Below are 22,933 nucleotides of genomic sequence, written 5' to 3' on the forward strand. Positions count from 1 at the left end.
CGATGTAGCTATGGAATGTCGTGTATTTGTATGCACTGGTGGCTAAAAGATATAAGACTCGGGAAATTTGTCAACATCGAAATAAATGTTATCCATGGTAAATAAATTAGACCCCTAAAACCCGAGTTTTTGAAAATATCTAACACTACTGTTACAACAAGTTGATCGACGAAGGTCGCATATGACGTCATTGTACCACGTGACTACCTATCTAATTAACTAGGCTTTTTGAAATCGGGGCTTAGATTTAAGTCCATATTGTGGCTAATTATCGCAATACTTTAGTGAACGAACTATTACAATTAATTTCTATAAGCATAAGGAAGATAAAATGCACATAATTCTGTATACTTTGAAAACACGAGATGTGTCCTTTAAGCTTTCCAATAAACACAATTGTCTATCAATATATATTCACAGAGGAAATTCGGATTAATCTCGAAACTCGTAAAAATTTGCATAATTTTCGGTAAACATTAACAGATTATACAGTAAAATATATCTCTGAAAATAAAAGGTATTTTGACTGGACTAGTTGTAAACTTCACCCTAGTTCACATTGGTTCTGTTTCAATCTTTCTTTCTCGCTGTATCTCTTCAGATAAGACACTAATCCACAGGATATCGGTGAATGTACGAAGTTTCACATAGATTCATCCCAAATCAGGCAAACTCCCTCCCGGCGGTAGCGTTCGCTATGAAATTTGATGTGATACATAAATGTATAGTTTATCTTATTCTAACTTATATTATTTTTTCTTATTTTTCTTCTTCATTTGTGAAACAACATACTGTCATAATCGGGGGGTTGGGGGTTGACAAAGCCGGGGAAAAGGATGGTACCCACAGACGCTTGCTTAATATCTTTATTAAAACTTACTATGCAAAATATCAAGCAAGCGCCTGTTGGTACATTCATCCACCGTTTTAAAACATAATGCATTAGTATGAGGTATTAGCCCAATATGAAATGGTGGATTCTAAGGATGACTTCCTGGTCTATCTGTAATTTATCCTTCCCTTGTTCATAATAAGATTTATTTCTTTTACAAAATAAATCCAATTATAGCGATGTTTAATGTTGCGTCTAAGATCCGCGTCTTAGATTTGTGCGCGTAATGCCTTACTGTACATGACGTTATTGCTGTTGAATTTTGATGTCACAATATTTGTATCAGTTGGATTGAGAAGTAAACCTTATAGAGCAAATGTTTTAGCTACGAGACAAATACAGTATTTCCTGGGACAAAATTGACCCAGAGCTATGAGTTCTTTTTATAACCCCTAATACTTAGTCAGTATATAAGAATTATCAGGGCAGCTCAAAATGTTGCTATGAGTACAACAACAAAGGTTCTTGCCGGCTACAAAATTGTCAATATCAACACCAATGTTTAAAGTGTCGAAACAAACATCCTGCCATTCATTGTCCTGATAAACAAGCTATAAAGATGTCCTCAACCTCAAGGAATTTTCAAGCTCCCTCATCAGGTTTTCGTCTATCAGGCAGCAAATATTCAGCAGGTTCCTTTCGTAAAAACAGGTTTAACTCCAATTAACTTGAACAGCATGTGTCCTTACCTAGCAATTTTTCTAACCAAATATAGCTAATTAATTACAGAACGGTTTTACATTAGGTTTAATCTGCATTATGATGGTCCAAGAGTTTCAACAACCTGTAATACTTTAGTCTCTGTGAACGATCATCCTAAAGAGGTAAAAGAAAAAATCGACAAGGAGATTTCTTTGGGTCGCATAGCAGGCCCTTTCGAACATAAGCCTCTATCTAATTTAAGGTTATCTCCTATTGGGGTCGTAGCAAAAAAGGATGGGGGTTGGCGTCTCTTCCACCACCTTTCATATCCTTCTAATTTTAGTGTAAATGACTTCATAGATCCTGAAGCATGTTCTGTACATTACACTTCTTTTGACGAGGTTTTAGGTATGGTAGGGACACTGGGAAGACGGGCTTATCTTGGGAAAATGGATGTAAAATCAGCATATTTAGATTACTTCCGGTTCACCCCTCTGACCATCAATTACTTGGTTTCAAATATGATAATCAACATTATGATATGTGTCTACCGATGGGTTGTTCAATCAGTAGTGCGTTGTGGGAAAAGTTGCACATTTTATTCAGTGGGTAGAAGTAAAAATTGGAGTTCATACATTGCACCATTACTTAGACGATTGCATATTTGCTGGATGCACATTAGAAATATGTAACTTGTTGATGTCTTCATTCAAAAGTACCTGCTCTGATTTTGGCATCCCTCTAGCAGAGGAGAAAACAGAAGGTCCAAAACCAGTCCTTACAATCTTGGGTATAGTTAATGATACAGATAAGATGGTTATTAGAATACCGGAAGAAAAAATTATCGGTCTGGAGAAATCTCTGCTAGATATGTTACAAAAAACAAAAGTTACGCTGAGGGATTTACAATCGTTAGTAGGTTCTTTAGATTTTTGTGCAAAAGCTATTCCATCTGCCAGGGCCTTCAACAGAAGAGTTTGTGACGCTATGTGTGGAATAAAACATTCAAGTCATCCCATCTGCCAGGGCCTTCAACAGAAGAGTTTGTGACGCTATGTGTGGAATAAAACATTCAAGTCATTCCATCTGCTAGGGCCTTCAACAGAAGAGTTTGTGACGCTATGTGTGGAATAAAACATTCAAGTCATCCCATCTGCTAGGGCCTTCAAAAGAAGAGTTTGTGACGTTATGTGTGGAATAAAACATTCAAGTCATCCCATCTGCTAGGGCCTTCAACAGAAGATTTTGTGACGCTATGTGTGGAATAAAACATTCAAATCATTTCATTAGAGTAACAATGGGAATGAAATCCGACCTTCGTATGTGGTTGGATTTTATCCACAAATCTAATGGTAGTTTGAATTTCATGGATGTTAATTTGTTGTCTAATGACCAACTTCATCTCTACACTGATAGTGCAGGCAATCAACAATTAGGATGCGGCGTCTACCTTCATGGTCAATGGGCATATTTTGGTTGGCCGGAAAGCTGGAAGAACCCAGACATTATGTCAGATATAACGTTTTTAGAGTTAGTGCCAATTGTCCTTGCAATTTTCTTATTTAAGACTCAATTTCTCGACAAGAAGATATTATTACACACTGACAATAAAGCTTTGGTTTCCATTTTAAACAAACAATCATCAAGATCACCTCAGGTTATGGAATTGGTTTGGCCATTGGTGTTACATTCCATGGTAAACAATATTTACTTTAAAGCTTGTCATGTAGATGGTTATAACAATGCTATAGCTGATTCTATTTCTCGCAAACAGTGGACCAGGTTTCGTGTTCTCGCCCCCAATTCCGATCAACACCCGGCACATATTCCAGAAGATTTAAAAAAAAATGATCTTGGACCTGAAATTAAACGCCTGACACTCAATTCGGTATCATTAAATACAAGGCAAACATACTCAACTAGTCTAAAAGGTTTTGAGGAATTCTGAATTTTATATGAACTGTGTTCAATTTGGCCTCCACCTGTTTCACACATTTGTATGTTTATCGCTCATTTATCACTGCAAGGTTTGGCTCATGCTACGATATCATCATATATATCAGGAATCAGTTTCAAATGTAAAATATCGGGATTCTGTGACAACGCAAAAAAATTTTAATAAGGAAATTATTAGAAGGAATCAAAAGGTCAAACCATTCAGAAGATTGTAGACTTCCTATCACAAAACACATTCTTGAGAAGCTTATAAAAACAACATCTTTAGTCTGTTTGTCAAACTTCGAGGCCATTCTTTTTTCAACAGAATTTTCAGTAGCTTATCATGCTTTCCTTAGAGTTGGTGAATTTACTCTAAGTGATTCAAAGCAAACAAATCAAATTATTTCTTTTAAACACATAAAAATAGGAAAAAACGAAAATTTTGGGGAAAATTTCATAGAGCAAAGAGTTCCTTTCTCAAAAACCGACCAACTTGGGAAAGGGGCATCCATATTGTTGTAACAAACAAAGAATTCTGTCTGTCCAGTTGTGTGGTTGGAAAAATACATCGCAATGAGGCCAAAATTTGATGGCCAGTTATTTATACATTTCGACGGTAGTCCTCTCACAAGGTTTCAGTTCTGTTCAGTTTTAAATAAATCGCTTGAACTCGCCGGCTTTCCAAAATCACGATACAAATCTCACTCTTTCCATATCGGAGCCGCTTCAGATAGTTTTTCTTACGGACATTCAGAAACAAAAATAAATCAAAGTACTGAAAAGCGCTAAAGCTGACTTCATGAATTCTGTATGTAATGTTAATGAGCAGGTACAACATTAAAAAAAAGGTTTATGCATTATTCTTTATTTTCGCATAACTAAGTAGTACATTTTCTGTAAGAAAATAACAAATATGGATTGGAAGCAATGTCCTGAAACTTTTCAACACGTTGAAATATAAATTTTATATGATGTTGTTAAAACAATGGTCAGTATGATAATTTTGATCCCACACTAAACTAAAACCCTGTCCTTGGATCATGAAATTTACGATTTTGGTAAAGGACACCTGTTCTTATTAAATATCTATAATTGGAATTTAGTATCAATAGCATTACCACCGCTGCGGTGGTCCAGAGGTAAAGTGTTGGCTCTGTATGCTGGCGGTCGGGGTTCGAATCCCGGCCGCGACAGACCTAGTTCGTTAAACAGGTAGTGACAGTTCCATCACCAAACTCTCGGCATCAGGTGTGAATGTCACGGGTCCTCGGAGATGGCCTTTAAAACGGATGTCCCGTGTCACAGAAGGTGTGGCACGCTAAAGAACCCTCACTGCTCAATGGCCGTAAGCGCCGAGCATAGGCCTAAATTTGAAGCCCTTCACTGGTCTTGGTGACGTCTCCATATGAGTGAAAAATTATTGAGAAGAACGTTAAACAAGATACAATCAATCAATAGCATTTAAGGCTGTTATTCAAATATTTGACAAATGAACACTATATACTCTGTTTAGCTCCCACCCATCTTCCCAAGGCAAGGGTTTCTGATCCGCTCTGCTCCGGTCCCTGGATCATTAATTGTTCTACATGACTATGCATTGTTTTCTCTTACAGATGTGATGTTATAGAGAAGAACATTTTTGGTAAAAAATGTGAAACAGTTGTAATGGTAGTTTTCGGTATAAAGTGTTCAATTGTTATTACGTAACTAACTTACTGTTGTGTTCCAGTTAAATAGTGTATGAAATATTTTTAGAATACAACTGAAATGAAACAAATCAATAGTTTGATACATATATGTAAGTCACTTATAATAGAAAGGAACAAACAAACTGGACAAAAAAGAAAATTACACATAACCACATACACTAACACATGCCACATGTCAAAACACACCAATAATGCAGGATTATGAAACGCTTTACATCCATTTCATTACCTTACCAGAAATCATTTAAATACACACATAAACATGCATCTGTATGACTTGTACTACAGAATCCAGTGCATAATTATCTGTAAATAGCAATCAAACCATGAAAGTGGAATTATTTTTTGTAATCAATAATGAAGTTATTTTCAATTCAAAATCAGGTTGGAGAGAATCTGAATCCAAATAAGTCCGATATATACATGTATAACTGAAAACAAAATTTAGGAAGTTATTTAGAAAAGATGTTCATCATACATGTGCAATATTACTTTGAAACTGAATACTGCGTCATCAACAAGAGTGGAGATGAAAGTTAGTGCAAGAGGATATACTAATTCAAATATGATGATAAATTAGACTAACATATAAGCATGGATTTACATTTAGCAATTGTAGTGATTGTTTGTTATATGTAAATCTAAAAAAAACCCCAAAAACCAAGAGTTTGCACACAGGTACATTAAACGCTCAATCTAATTAAAATTAGATCCTTTGATCCGCTCATCTACTATCGCTACACAATATGTGTAGCGATAGTAGATGAGCGGATCAAAGGATCTAATTTTAATTAGATTGGGTCGCCTTCTGATCAACTTAATTTTGTCCCTTTAAACTCAGGACCTTGGTCACACAGTTTGACGGTTTCCCATGCTCTAAAAAATCCTCGAGATACTGTCGTTTTTCATGTCAATCAGATTTATTTGCCATCTCTCATTTACACGATCTGCTGTGATTGACTTAATTAGTGGTCTGTTACTGAAATTTGGAAAGGTTTTCTAGTACTTCTTTGATTTGTTATACTCTCTAAGAATCCTCCTCTTGGACACCGCATTATATTCTTTTCTCTATTTCACATAAAGTGGTCTTGCTCCGCAATCGCTCGCTTAACAACAGATTTAACATTAAATTTCTGTAAAACCTTTCCATCAAATCTTTTAATCCCCCTTCTTCCACAGAGAAACTGTTCTTGTTTTATTTGAGAGCTGTATTTGTTTTTGGCTCCTGTTTCTCTCTTTGCATTTAATCCTAAATGTACCGAGGACTAGCTTCGTAATTGCATCATATTCTTCTTTGTCAAGCAGGTGGAGATACTTTCTTTTCATTGTGCCACATGAATATTATCTGGTCCGTTGATGTAAAAAACAACACACCAATAGACTGCATTAATAATTCAATTCGATCACTAAACATGATTTTTCTATTACAAGGAATTTTTTTTATACTGAAAGGAACACTAAAATATTTCTATACGTAGTTTTAGCTGTGCTATTTTGTGAATATTTCCCTGCAATGACTTTTTCCATGGGATGAACCTGGGTAGCCCTCCTTTTCCTTAGTATGGGAGCTAGGGATATGTACTTCTATTGGAAAGTTAATTGATTGATTGATTGATAGCATCTTGCTTAACGTCTCTATCGAGAATTTTTTACTCATATGAAGACGTCACCAAGACCGGTGAAGGGCTTCAAATTTAGCCCTTTGCTCAGCACTTACGGCCATTGAGCAGTGAGGGTTCTTTAACGTGCCACACCTACTGCGACATGGGGACATCCGTTTTTAAGGTCATCTCCGAGGACCCGACACACCTGATGCCGAGCGTTTGGCGATGGAACTGTCACTACTTGTTTTTTTTTTTAACGACTTAGGTCTGTCGCGGCCGGGATTCGAACCCTGGCCTTCCGCATGCGGGGCGAACGCTCTAACTTCTAGGCCACCGCGGCGGTCTCTGTTGGAAAAAGAACAATTCAACCAAGTTATTTTGCAAAGAAACAATATACATGTACCCTGTATTTCTCCTATTTTTACATCTGAATATTTTTGGCGAATCCCATGTCAATTTTTATTGCCCTCCCCCGATTTATGTTTAAAAACGATGCTTCGTGCCTGATCGTGATCATCCCCTGCATTCAGAAATAATTTTAAACTTTAATGTGAAATATTTAGCTCACCTGAGCCAAAGAATGAAATGGATTTTTTCCAGAATTCATTCTTGACCAGCTCTGAAACTCATCTGTCCAAAAGCTGTTGGTCATATTTACAATCAAATTTTTGATATAAAGGTGAATCCAACCCAGATTTATTGGAGGTGGGTGGGGCATATTTGTTATATAATCCAAATATTACTATTGGTGAAGAATTAATATTTTTTAAAGTCTGTATGAATTAGGTATTATATTCATTCTTGACCTTGATGAAGAGCGTATCACTTTCCCGATGCTTAATCTATTTTTAGAACCAACACATAATGATAAAGTACCATCATGTAATGTAATATCAGCATGTAATATTAAAGTATCAGCATATAATGTTAAAGTATCATCATGTAATATTAAAGTATCAGCATGTAATGTTTAAGTATCATCATGTAATATTAAAGTATCAGCATGTAATGTTTAAGTATCATCGTGTAATATTAAAGTATCAGCATGTAATGTTTAAGTATCATCGTGTAATATTAAAGTATCAGCATGTAATGTTTAAGTATCATCGTGTAATATTAAAGTATCAGCATGTGATGTTTAAGTATCATCGTGTAATATTAAAGTATCAGCATGTAATGTTTAAGTATCATCGTGTAATATTAAAGTATCAGCATGTAATGTTTAAGTATCATCGTGTAATATTAAAGTATCAGCATGTGATGTTTAAGTATCATCGTGTAATATTAAAGTATCAGCATGTAATGTTTAAGTATCATCGTGTAATATTAAAGTATCAGCATGTAATGTTTAAGTATCATCATATAATATTAAAGTATCAGCATGTAATGTTTAAGTATCATCGTGTAATATTAAAGTATCAGCATGTAATGTTTAAGTATCATCGTGTAATGTTTAAGTATCATCATGCAAGGTGAAGATAACGAACAGTGATCAATCTCATAACTCCTATAAGCAATACAAAATAGATAGTTGGGCAAACACGGACCCCTAAACACACCAGAGGTGGGATCAGGTGCCTAGGAGGAGTAAGTATCCCCTGTTGACCGGTCACACCCGCCGTGAGCCCTATATCCTGATCAGGTAAACGGAGTTATCCGCAGTCAAAATCAGTGTACCAAGAACGGCTTAACAATCGGTATGAAACACGTCAGACAGCATTTGGCCCAATGATAGGTTGAATTGACGAACTAGATCGTTATAACGACCATAGCATTTGTGAAATGCTGACTTCAATCGAGACTGTTGAAACCCCTGTACCATCAACTTGTTTGTCAGTAGCTTACCTCGATTTATAAACTGACTATACGCAGAACAAGCTCTTGCATATCGAATCAGTTGAGATATATAAACATCATATGCACGTGATAATGGAATATTGCTACATAAATATGGGAAGTTGACGATGGAGAAGCTGAAATCATCCCGTTTGTCATACAGTTGAGTTGTCAGTTTGCCGTTAATGTAATGTTAAAGTATCATCGTGTAATGTTAAAGTATCATCATATAATATTAAAGATTAATTGAATATTGTTTAACGTCCCTCTCAAGGAATTAAAGTATCAGCACGTAATGTCAAAGTATCAGCATGTAATGTCAAAGTATCATCATGTAATGTTAAAGTACCATCGTGTGATGTTAAAGTATCATCGTGTAATGTTAAAGTATCAACATGTAATGTTAAAGTATCATCGTGTAATGTTAAAGTATCAGCATGTAATGTTAAAGTATCATCATGTAATGTAAAGTATCAGCATGTAATGTTAAAATATCATCATGTAATGTTAAAGTATCAGCATGTAATGTTAAAGTATCATCGTGTAATGTTAAAGTATCAACATGTAATGTTAAAGTATCACCGTGTAATGTTAAAGTATCAACATGTAATGTTAAAGTATCATCGTGTAATGTTAAAGTATCAGCGTGTAATGTTAAAGTATCAGCATGTAATGTTAAAGTATCAGCATGTAATGTTAAAGTATCAGCATGTAATGATAAAGTATCAGCATGTAATGTTAAAGTATCATCGTGTAATGTCAAAGTATCAGCTTGTAATGTAAAGTATCAGCATGTAATGATAAAGTATCAGCATGTAATGTTAAAGTATCATCGTGTAATGTCAAAGTATCATCATGTAATGTAAAGTATCAGCATGTAATGTTAAAGTATCAGCATGTAATGTTAAAGTATCAGCATGTAATGTTAAAGTATCAGCATGTAATGTAAAGTATCAGCATGTAATGTTAAAGTATCATCATGTAATGTAAAGTATCAGCATGTAATGTTAAAGTATCATCATGTAATGTAAAGTATCAGCATGTAATGTTAAAGTATCAGCATGTAATGTAAAGTATCAGCTTGTAATGTAAAGTATCAGCATGTAATGATAAAGTATCAGCATGTAATGTTAAAGTATCAGCATGTAATGTAAAGTATCAGCATGTAATGTTAAAGTATCATCATGTAATGTAAAGTATCAGCATGTAATGTTAAAGTATCATCATGTAATGTAAAGTATCAGCATGTAATGTTAAAGTATCAGCATGTAATGTAAAGTATCAGCTTGTAATGTAAAGTATCAGCATGTAATGATAAAGTATCAGCATGTAATGTTAAAGTATCATCGTGTAATGTCAAAGTATCAGCATGTAATGTTAAAGTATCAGCATGTTATGATAAAGTATCAGCATGTAATGTTAAAGTATCATCGTGTAGTGTCAAAGTATCATCATGTAATGTAAAGTATCAGCTTGTAATGCTGAAGTATCATCATATAATGGTGAAGTATCATGATACAAAGACGAAGTATCATCATGTAATGTTAAAGTATCAGCATGTAATGTTAAAATATCAGCTTGTAATGTTAAAATATCAGCTTGTAATGTTAAAGTATCATCATGTAATGTAAAGTATCAGCTTGTAATGCTGAAGTATCATGATACAAAGACGAAGTATCATCATGTAATGTTAAAATATCATGATACAAGTTAATGTATCGTCATATAAAGATAAAGTATCATCATATATTGAAAAAAGTATCATCATAGCATGAATAATATCCACATAAGGCAGTTGTGGCGTTCCATAGCTGACAATTAAGGCGTATTGCTTTGTTACGAACACCTTGAACACAAAAGCTTGTTTTGGTTGTTTTTTCTTTGCATGTATGCGCTTTCGCTTTGTTCTTTTTCAAATACCACTTCCTCTATATATCTAAGATAAATTTAATTTCTTTTTTAGCATTTGCATTAAATTACAATGATTTAGAAACTGCAGTGAATTCCGTTTCATGTGATATTGCATTAATTCAAAAATGAGTGTGTCAAAATGCCGCAGCAATATCTTTTATTTAGTTTGTTATACAAATTAATAATCTGTTATAACAAATTCATAATTTGTTAAAACATATTATCAATTTGTAATAACAAATTAGTAATTTGTTATAACAGATTATCAATTTGTTATAACAAATTACTAATCTGTTATAACAAATTATTAATCTGTTATAACAAATTTAACAGATTATCAATATCAACGAGAAGAGATCTTAATAGTACGGAAGCATATTAGGGCCGCAGCAGTATCTTTTTTTAGTTTGTTATGACAAATTAGCAATTTGTTATAACAATAGTATACCAACAATATTACTATAAAATGGTTCCTTGATTTATCATAAATCCTCTTGGGATTTTAACGTCCCAGGACACATATGGAGCGGATGATGAATTGAGCAAGGAGTAAGTATAATATATATTGATTTCTTTACATAGATAAGAAGAATCCATTGGAACCCGGGGGAATTCATTCATATTCTGAATTCCTTGACAGAATTGATACCGAAAGCTCTTCAATGTGCTTTCATGGTCTGCAGATAATGAACTCTACCATTCAAAATTCTTTTGCAGAACTACATGTATATGTATACTTGTGCCCCTTGAAATTGCCGAATTATTTTTTCTGTCTTTGACTACTCGCATGTTCTGTAAATTACAAACTTCCAAGTACAACTGTAAGTTGCCAGGTTTAAGTTATTTTCAACATGCGTCAGACCTAAGACGTGATCATGGGTATTGAAACCTCCTTCGTCAAACTCTCGGTATTTATTAGACGTCAGATATGACCTTAAAAACAGAGATCCAGTGTGGCGGTGGGTGTTGGCATGTTAAAGAACCCTCACTGCTACGACTTTGAGCGCTAGATATTTCATCGACATACATGTAGCTGGTAACGCTTCAACACGAGTGAAAAATTCCCGATAGGACGTAAAACAACCAACCATTTTTTAGCATTTGAAATGTACAATAGATGCTGATAAATAGTTTTAGCATTTGAAATGTACAATAGATGCTGATAAATAGTTTTAGCATTTGAGATGTACATTAGACGCTGAAAAATAGTTTTAGCATTTGAGATGTACATTAGACGCTGATAAATAGTTTTAGCATTTGAAATGTACAATAGATGCTGATAAATAGTTTTAGCATTTGAGATGTACATTAGACGCTGATAAATAGTTTTAGCATTTGAAATGTACATTAGATGCTGATAAATAGTTTTAGACTAGACACTGATAAATAGTTTTAGCATTTGAGATGTACATTAGACGCTGATAAATAGTTTTAGCATTTGAGATGTACATTAGACGCTGATAACTAGTTTTAGCATTTGAGATGTACATTAGACGCTGATAAATAGTTTTAGCATTTGAGATGTACATTAGACGCTGATAATGAAATATTATTTGTCAAATTATATGTTTTATGTGATCATTTTTAACACTTGGCTAATTTGTCTACTCATGACTATATGCTGTGCATACATGTATCATGTTATGTAGTCTGTGTTATGTAATCATCTTGTTTAGTTTCTTGATCACAAGAGAAGGACATGTATCTATTTTACACGTTATGTCATCAGTAATCATAACTCCGGATGCATATTAGGGCCGCAGCAATATCTTTTTTTTAGTTTGTTATAACAAAGTAGTAATGTTATAACAAATTAATAATTTGTTATAACAAATTAATAATCTGTTATAACAAATTCATAATTTGTTAAAACATATCAATTTGTTATAACAAATTAGTAATTTGTTAAAACAGATTATCAATTTGTTATAACAAATTACTAATCTGTTATAACAAATTATTAATCTGTTATAACAAATTTAACAGATTATCAATATCAACGAGAAGAGATCATAATAGTACGGAAGCATATTAGGGCCGCAGCAGTGTCTTTTTTTTTAGTTTGTTATAATAATTTGTTATAACAGATTAGTAATTTGTTATAACAAATTGATAATCTGTTATAACAAATTATTAATCTGTAAGGGGAGAACATTTTTAAAAAAAAAAAAAAAAAAAAAAAAGAAATAAGTAGTATCAGATGGGATTCGAACCGGGTGCCGAGAGAAGGTCGCGTGTGATGGACGATAGGCATTAACCTCTGCGCCATTGAGACTCTGCAACTACTTAGATATTTTTGGTATTCTGTGTGTCTGATTAGTATTGTAAAATTAATTATAATTGACTTTGAAGAGTATTATATTCTATTAATTTTGGGTAAAAGTATCTCTTGTTGAGTTAAAATAATTTCGTGTAATATTTTTCACACTTATGAAGACGGTCAGTGATTGGTCAGTATGTGTAATAATAGAACCTGCTATTGGCGGTATTTTTGCACGAGATACAGAACAACAAAGACGTGTCTGATGTTGTGTAAGTTTTTGGTGATATATTTGTCATTTTCAAGTACACAATAATTTGTCAGTGAATATTTTGAGTGCATAGATTCACTATATCGTGTGCAAGGTATTGTAAGAGATTCTTTGCTAAACAATGCTGTTAGGAAGCAGAATTCAATATTTAGCATTTGCTTTAATCAGACATATAGAATTGAGAACTAGTTTGTAGCTTAATGTTTTCTATTTATACTTAATGGGAGAATATAATTGAGTTTTACATACATGTACTTCGGTGACACAACGGTGTTTGAGTTATATGTGTGTTTCAGTATATTTACAGTGTTTATTTTATTAATAGGTCTAAATGTAGGTGATCAATGTATTACGTTGACCTTGACCTGTCGTGGTGGCCAATTTTTGGGCCGGATATTGCGTGCCTTGTTTAGGTTTGTGAACTTTGCGTATTTGCAATTGCTATTTGTTCATGTTGCTAATTATGCATGTTTATAATACATGTACTACATATGAATCCTTGCAAAGGAAATATGTTTGTATATATGATTGAGGTCAAGCAAATCTTGTACATTGGTTAAGTCACTAGAACAAATTATAATGTGTTTTTATTTATTTATATTTATAGGAGCACTGTCATTGATTCATTCATTGATTCATCATTGATTGATCACATTACACTACAACTGTGAATAAAAGGTGAAAAGAACTTGTGTGTTACAAATGGCGTCGTGGACAGGATTCACTTCGATTTAGTGTTCGTGTGACAGTGTGCAATACTCGACGAGTCATGGAGCAGCTCATCCAAGGCCTCGTTGACAAAGTTAAGGCCTTGGAAGCCAGGGAGACACAGGAACATCAGGCAAATCTGGATATGAAGAAGGAGTTGCACCAACTTCAGAAAAAATTAAAATCTTACGAGGAGAAGGAGTCTAGAGAGAAACCTGCACCAGTTGTGTATGTGAAAAGTGAGAGGAAATTTCAAAAATTCAGTGGACGTCCTGAGAAAGATACAGATCCGGATGTCAACGACTGGATAACCGAAATGAGGGAACACGTAAGAGCAACAACATCCAAAGACGGTCATGCAGATTTTGTGATGGACCATTTGGCTGGTAGTGCTAAAACAGAAGTCCGTTTACTTCCTATAGAGCAACGGAAAACCGGCGAGGAAATCTTAAACATTTTAGAACAAATTTTCGTCACTAAAGATACTGTTTCACAATTACTACAGAAATTCTACCAACGGGATCAAAAAGACAGTGAAACGCTTGAAAATTACTCGCGTGTACTACTGCAGATGATGGAACGAATCAACAGACGAGTCGACAAGAAAATGCAAATTTTGGACATTAATATAACCGAACGTTTCATAGATGGAATCAAAGACAGAACAGTCGGTCAAGAACTTAGAAAGATCGTAGTTGAAAAAGGACCTATTCCATTTCAAGAATTTCGTTTGCGTATGTTGAAATGGGTAGATGACAACCCCCCGAAAGAGCGGAAAGTGTGTGCTTCAGCATCAGTGTCAACAGAACGCACAGACGCATGGAAGGAACTTTTGCAAAAACAACAACTTATGCTTGAAAAACAACAGGAACAAATTAACGCATTACAAAACACACTAGAGAAGGTGAACGAAAAAAAACCATATTCTAGCCCGAATGGACGAGGACGAGGCAAAGGGAACAACAAGGACATTGTTTGTTATACGTGTACTGGTAAAGGACACTTTGCTCGTGACTGTCCCAGTCGTCCCAATAAAAAGAGCAAACCGAAGAGTGACCCAAATGGAAATCCCCCACAGTAGCGAGCCGTCTAGTGGAGGGTCAGGACAAAGGCTCAACAGACAACATTAAAAATAAAATTCAAAATGCAGTCAGGGACTGTCCGGTGACATCAGTGGAAATAAATGGACATAGTGTTGACTGTTTATTGGATACAGGAGCAGAGGTGTCAACAGTCTCAGAACTATTTTATAATCAGTTTCTACAGAAAACTAGTATAATGGACACTACCAAGTTTTTACGACTTACTGCCGCGAATCAGGAGCAAATTCCGTATTTAGGATATATAGAAGTGACTCTAAAAATACAAGACAGTGTGTTCAGTAACGTGGGCATGTTAGTTGAAACTGTGACAAAAGACCCAAATGCTATTCAAGTGATATTAGGATGTAATGTATTAAAGAACATCAGAACTTCAGAACATTCTTGTTCGTTAATGGATAACCCAGTATGGAATAATGTCATGTCTGTCTTAACTTTAGCCGACAAGGAAAACTCTGTAAAAATTGGACTTGTTAAAGTTGCTGGTACAGAGTGTGTTAGAATTCCCGCTAATTCGATGAAAGTTGTCATGGGATCTACAAGACAAAACAAGCGGAACGAACCCTACACTGCAGTTGTACAGGCTGTCACTGCAGAAAATGGATCTCTGCCGAGAAACGTCATGGTGATAGACACTCTTGGTGTTGTTGACAATGGAAGAATTCCTGTTAGGATAATAAACATTGGGCATGAAGACGTTTGGATTCAACCAAAAAGTCGCATCGGTACGTTACACCTTGTTGATATTTTGAAATCCACAGAGGATGAATATGTTGTTGACATTGAGAAATCTGAAATCAACATCCGTAGAGTTTCAACGTCGCCTTATACAGATTCATTTGATGTTGAAAACATTTTATCTGACTTGGATGTGGGACATGAAACATTCACAACAGAACAAAAGGATAAACTACGTGAACTGTTTGTCAAACATCATGATGTTTTCGCCAAAACTGACGAAGACTTAGGATATACACAAACTGTCACTCATCCTATTACCTTGACAGACGATCAACCAGTAAAAATTCCTCATCGTAGGATACCACCAAATCAGATAGTGGAAGTGAAACAACACATAGAAAACTTACTAAATCAAGGAATAATCCGAAAGAGCATCAGTCCTTACGCATCGCCTGTGGTGATAGTTAGAAAAAAGGACAATAGTATCAGACTCTGTGTTGATTATAGAGCTCTCAATACGAAAACGATAAAGGATGCATACCCTTTACCGAGGATAGAAGAAGCATTAGATGTGTTGAATGGAGCCAAATACTTCAGCAGCATAGATCTAATACAAGGATATCATCAAGTGGCCGTCAAAACTGAGGATATTCCAAAGACCGCATTCCGAGTAGGAACTGGAGGACTGTTTGAGTATGTGAGAATGCCGTTCGGTTTGTGTAACAGTCCGGCAACGTTCCAAAGACTGATGGAAGCGTGTCTCGGTGATGAAAACTTTGATATTCTTGTACTGTATTTAGATGACATTTTGGTATTTTCACGGACTATAGAAGAACACATTCTTAGACTGGACAAAGTGTTTACCAAACTTAAGTTACATGGACTTAAAGTGAAAATGTCAAAGTGTCATTTCTTCCAGAAGGAGGTTAGGTTCTTAGGACATATTGTGTCCGAGAACGGTGTTGCAACCGACCCAGATAAAACAGCAGTAATCCGATCATGGCCCATTCCAGTCACCGAAAAACAACTACGTTCATTCCTTGGACTGGCTAGTTATTATCGTAAGTTTGTACAGGGATTTGCCAGTATCGCATCTCCTCTCCATTCTTTATTGTCTAAACCGAAAAACACCAAACTGAAATCCGAACAATTTCAAGCACTATGGACTGAAGAGTGTACTCGGGCATTCGAAACATTGAAAGAGAGACTTACGTCTGCACCAGTGTTGGGATTTCCTGATTTCACTCGAGAATTCATCTTGGAGACGGACGCTAGTCTTGAAGGTCTTGGAGCCGTTTTGTCGCAAGAGACACCAAATGGTAAAGTAGTGATTGCCTACTCATCAAGATCACTCAGAAAAGCAGAGAAAAACATGGAGAAATATAGTTCTATGAAACTGGAATTATTAGCACTCAAGTGGTCAGTTAGCGAAAAATTTCGGGACTACCTTCTTGGATCGAAATTTATTGTGTATACTGACAATAATCCGTTAAGTTATATCCACAAAGCCAAGCAGCGTGTCGACGCAACTACAATGCGCTGGATCGGAGAATTGGCTCAGTTCAACTTCTCGGTGAAATACCGTTCTGGAAGGGTCAATCGAAATGCGGATGCTCTGAGTCGACGACCTATTTCATCGGAGATAGAAAGTGTTGTGGATACACTAAACAGGATTACGCAGAGTACATCATTGGAGGTGTTAAAGGGAAGCATGAACTATATTGGTGAAGAAGCAGCTAACGTTCAGTTGCGTTCCGTGTGTGCGACAGCTACATTACCTGAATTTATCCCAACAGACATTGCGGCACTTCAGGAACATGATCCGGTCTTAAGTAGAGTGCGTTATTGGATGGATCGAGACGATAAACCGTCAGTTTATGAATTGAAACAGGAGCACAAAAGTGTCAGGAAACTACTTAATCAAAGAGACAGACTATTTTTTGAGAACTCTGTGATATTCAGGAAAATTCAGGATGAAACAGGAGAACAGAATCAGCTTTTGCTTCCGGAAGTTCTAAAACAAAAAGTTCTACAGAGTGTTCACAATCATGCGGGACACCAAGGCATTGAAAAGACATATTCATTGCTAAAGAAAAGATGTTTCTGGCCAAGCATGCTACAAGATGTTCAAAAATGGTGCAAGTCCTGTGAGAGATGTTTGATAGGGAAGGCTCCCCTTCCTGCCATTAACCCCCCAGTCAGCAATCTTATGGCATACAAACCCTTAGAAATTCTCGCTATTGATTTCACAGTGTTGGAAAGGTCGTCAGATGGACGTGAAAACGTGTTAATTATGACGGACATATTTACCAAATTTACGCAAGCTGTAGCTTGCAATGATCAAAAAGCAACAAATGTGGCAAAAATCCTTGTTAAAGACTGGTTTGTCAAGTTTGGCGTTCCAGCACGTATACATAGCGACCAGGGACGAAACTTTGAAAGTTCTGTTGTCCGAGAACTGTGTAATTTTTATCATATAGAAAAATCACGCACAACGCCTTATCACCCTGAAGGCAACGGCCAATGTGAGCGATTCAATCGCACCATGCATGATCGCTTAAAAACGTTACCACCTGAAAGAAAACAGAGATGGCCGGAGTATCTTCCAGAGTTGGTGTATATATACAACTCCACAGTGCACTCATCTACGGGATACTCTCCACATTTCTTGTTCTTTGGTCGAGAACCTGTCTTACCGGTGGACTTCCTCCTTGGAACCAGGAATTCGTCAAGTAGTGATGCTAACGTACCTGTATCCTTTGATGATTGGTTAGAGAGCCACAAAAAGAGGATGTGTGAAGTCTACGAGTGTTCATCCGCTAACTTGAGGAAATCGGCTGAACAAAGGAACAAACAGAGGAACAAAAAGTCTACAGATTCATTTATTCCGATAGGAACCCGAGTTCTAACGAAGAACAGAGTTCTTGGACGCAACAAGATACAAGACACGTGGTGTTCCACTCCGTATAAAGTTGTGAAATATCTTGGTGATAATGTGTATTCTATTCAACTCGCGGATGGATCTGGTCCAATAAAAAACGTCACTAGGAAGGAAATTTTAGACACCGGTGAAAAAGTGACCGCTAGTAGTGATGATTCCGAGACGGAGGATTCAGATAGTGATTACATTCCAGAACAAATACAAGAAGTGATCCAGGCTGAGGAGTCGTCGAGTCATCGCAAATCAGACGAAGAGTTCGTTGAACCAGAACAGCCGCGCCGGAGTAAACGAACAACGGCTGGAAAACATTCCAATCCGTTTAAATTACCGCAAAGTGTCGTGTCGTCAAACTCTTGTAATCAGATTTCGGTCCAGAATTCAAACTTTAAGGAACTTAGTGATGCTATTGTGAATCTTGGTGTTACATTAAGCGCAACCCTTAGTGATTCTTGGACTAAACAAAGTCAGAATAGAGACATAGTTTAGAGTGTCTTGTGCAGAAAGAAATATTGTATATATTTTTAAAATTTATTTTGATGTCAATGTTTACATATTTTTAGAGTTGAAGTAAATTTTCCCATTGCTGTGGTAAGCAATGATAAAAAGTTGGGAGATTTGTAAGGGGAGAACATTTTTAAAAAAAAAAAAAAAAAAAAAAGAAATAAGTTGTATCAGATGGGATTCGAACCGGGTGCCGAGAGAAGGTCGCGTGTGATGGACAATAGGCATTAACCTCTGCGCCATTGAGACTCTGCAACTACTTAGATATTTTTGGTATTCTGTGTGTCTGATTAGTATTGTAAAATTAATTATAATTGACTTTGAAGAGTATTATATTCTATTAATTTTGGGTAAAAGTATCTCTTGTTGAGTTAAAATAATTTCGTGTAATATTTTTCACACTTATGAAGACGGTCAGTGATTGGTCAGTATGTGTAATAATAGAACCTGCTATTGGCGGTATTTTTGCACGAGATACAGAACAACAAAGACGTGTCTGATGTTGTGTAAGTTTTTGGTGATATATTTGTCATTTTCAAGTACACAATAATTTGTCAGTGAATATTTTGAGTGCATAGATTCACTATATCGTGTGCAAGGTATTGTAAGAGATTCTTTGCTAAACAATGCTGTTAGGAAGCAGAATTCAATATTTAGCATTTGCTTTAATCAGACATATAGAATTGAGAACTAGTTTGTAGCTTAATGTTTTCTATTTATACTTAATGGGAGAATATAATTGAGTTTTACATACATGTACTTCGGTGACACAACGGTGTTTGAGTTATATGTGTGTTTCAGTATATTTACAGTGTTTATTTTATTAATAGGTCTAAATGTAGGTGATCAATGTATTACGTTGACCTTGACCTGTCGTGGTGGCCAATTTTTGGGCCGGATATTGCGTGCCTTGTTTAGGTTTGTGAACTTTGCGTATTTGCAATTGCTATTTGTTCATGTTGCTAATTATGCATGTTTATAATACATGTACTACATATGAATCCTTGCAAAGGAAATATGTTTGTATATATGATTGAGGTCAAGCAAATCTTGTACATTGGTTAAGTCACTAGAACAAATTATAATGTGTTTTTATTTATTTATATTTATAGGAGCACTGTCATTGATTCATTCATTGATTCATCATTGATTGATCACATTACACTACAACTGTGAATAAAAGGTGAAAAGAACTTGTGTGTTACAAATCTGTTATAACAAATCATTAATCTGTTATAACAAATTATTAATTTGTTATAGCAAACTAAAAAAAAAGACACTGCTGCGGCCCTAATATGCTTCCGTACATAACCAATCATTTTAGCTGATTCAGAGATATATTTTTATCCACCCTCATCAGCAGCCAATGAAATAATGATTAAGTGTCACGTGATCATGTCTTTGTTTGTAGCTGTCCAAGTGAAAGGAAGCATTAATTTTGATGTTATTATAGAGGAAAATTTTATTGGCTCCCGTTTCATGTGTCTTCCAATAGAATAGACTACTATCGGAACGATTTAGGCGGGCATATTTGGATGAACTTTCGATGTGCAAATAGAATCATAAGTGACGCGTTTACGAAAAAAAATCCGTAGGGGAATTTCCCATCGCCACAGTGCAGGCTAATCGGCGGACCGGTTCGATCCGGATTGATTAGAGAATCAGACCAGTCAATCTAATTAAAATTAGATCCTTTAATCTGCTCATCTACTATCGCTACACAAGGTGTAGCGATAGTAGATGAGCGGATCAAAGGATCTAATTTTAATTAGATTGTCAGACCAGTGTAAAAAAAAAACCCATGGCGGATCCATTAGTGGTGGACGTAATCGGATATTCTTATATACGTCGTTTAAAACCGTTTCTTTCGGTAAATCCAACATATGATAACCTGTGGTTAGATCGGAATGAAACGACAGTGTACTTCCGTGCTCAGGGAGGATTGATAATACAAATGTTGGCGAACTCTCCCCCATTTAAGCAGTTTCCCTGATCCACCTAGCCTATGTATTTTTAAATTGTTTTTTAATAGGCGGCAATGACGCGACGAGGAGACCGGCTGATGTGATAGCACAAGACATTTTCTCCTTTGCCAATTATTTAATATCTGGACAAGGTGTATATGGCGTTATGATAGGACAATTATTGCGCAGAGACCCAAAGAAATCGCCGATTAATTATAATGAGGAAGTGTTTAAAATAAATTAGTGTTTGGAACAATTAACATAAGATTCTGACAGAATTAATTTTTGGAAACACAGAGGATTCTGGACTGACCTGCGGTACCTTGGGCCCGATGGTGTCCATCTGGGCGTTTCGAGTATTGGGAGTTCCCCTGCACCCATGTTAAAATATTTGAAGAGCGTTAAATACGCTATATCCCACGCAATTGGAAAATCAAGGCCAATATCTCTTAATTTATAGCATATATAGCCACAGAGTATTTCAGTCAGAGTTGTTGACTATGATATGCATATGTATGTGTGTGTGTGTATATATATATATATATATATATATATATATATATATATATATATATCTATCTCTGTGTGTGTGTGTGTGTGTGTATGTATATAGGATGGAACACCATAAGGATGAGTCTTTATACTATTCGATATGCTTGTGGTGAAATGTTTACAGCTACATGTGTATTCTGTTATCCCATGGATCATGATGAATGGGGGCTTCATTCAATGCATAAGCTTAATGATTGCATGTTAAGTAAGTCTTGGAACCTAGTGTAAATGATTGAAATTTCCATGGGATCAAGCTATTAGTCAACCTTTATGTCGGACTTTAGACTAGAATGGTAAGAAAGTCAAGAGATTTACATTGATTCAAGGAATGTTTCGAGATGTTTCAAGTCGATTCAAAGAATTTTGGTGTTTTAACTTATCACAAGTCAAATGTAAAATGCATTTCAGTGACTTGTTTCATCAAAGGTTTTGAGAAGTCGGGTTTATAATATGACTTGTTTTAGTTAAGGCTATGACTTGTTTTAAAGTTATGGCAAGTCAAAATTAAGGACTGTGACTTGTTTCTAAGTCAAGACAAGTCAGTTTAAGGATGTAAGACTTGTTTCTAGGTTATGCCAAGTCAGTTTAAGGATGTAGACTTGTTTCTAGTTTATGACAAATCAGAATAAGGATGCAAGACTTGTTTCTAGGTTATAACAAATCAGTTTAAGGATGCAAGACTTGTTTCTAGGTTATGACAAGTCAGTTTAAGGATGCAAGACTTGTTTCTAGTTTATGACAAATCAGTTTAAGGATACAAGACTTGTTTCTAGGTTATGACAAATCAGTTTAAGGATACAAGACTTGTTTCTAGGTTATGACAAGTCGTTTAAGGATTTAAATCTTGTTTTGAAGTCATGACAAGCCAGCAATTACATTAGACATGTCTCGAGGTTATGGTAAGTCAAGTTAAGGAAACAAGACTTGTTTAAGGTGGTTACAATTTGACTCAAATATAGAAGTCTGTTTTTAGGTTATTTAAGGACTTGTGTTGTGCAAGTAAGATATAGCTGCCACAAATGGATATAAAAATTAAACATTGAGATTTCTTTCTATGATATAATGAATCATGTTAAAAGGGACAAATTTTCCCTTTTAATGTAAATTTCATTGTTAAAGTTCATTAAAAACACATACCGGTCTTTCAGAATTCATCCAAGACATGCCTAAAAGGAAAGACCTTGTGGCCTCGAGGGCAACATCTTCTTAGCTTAAATTGGAGATCCCCAGCTCCAGTCACAGCCTGGTGACGCTGACCATTCTCATTGAAATGTAGAGCTGCCACAATCAGTCTGTGCCAAAATTGCGGAATAATGAACAATATACAGACCTGTATATAATGTAGTAATTATATTTGCAGTGTATCAAGTAAAAAAATTCTTAACTTAGATTGTTATTATTTAATGTATCTTGTAAGATGAAA

The 22,933-nt window shown here is 35.5% G+C and overlaps 1 pseudogene; it reads left to right on the forward strand.

Moving 5' to 3' along the window:
- The first annotated feature begins 20,315 nt into the window (after positions 1-20,315).
- Positions 20,316-21,500, forward strand: LOC125652386 (uncharacterized; annotated as a pseudogene).
- Positions 21,501-22,933: the final 1,433 nt, after the last annotated feature.

The sequence above is a fragment of the Ostrea edulis genome, chromosome 5, assembly GCF_947568905.1.
Source record: "Ostrea edulis chromosome 5, xbOstEdul1.1, whole genome shotgun sequence".
Classification (NCBI taxonomy): Eukaryota; Metazoa; Mollusca; class Bivalvia; order Ostreida; family Ostreidae; genus Ostrea; species Ostrea edulis.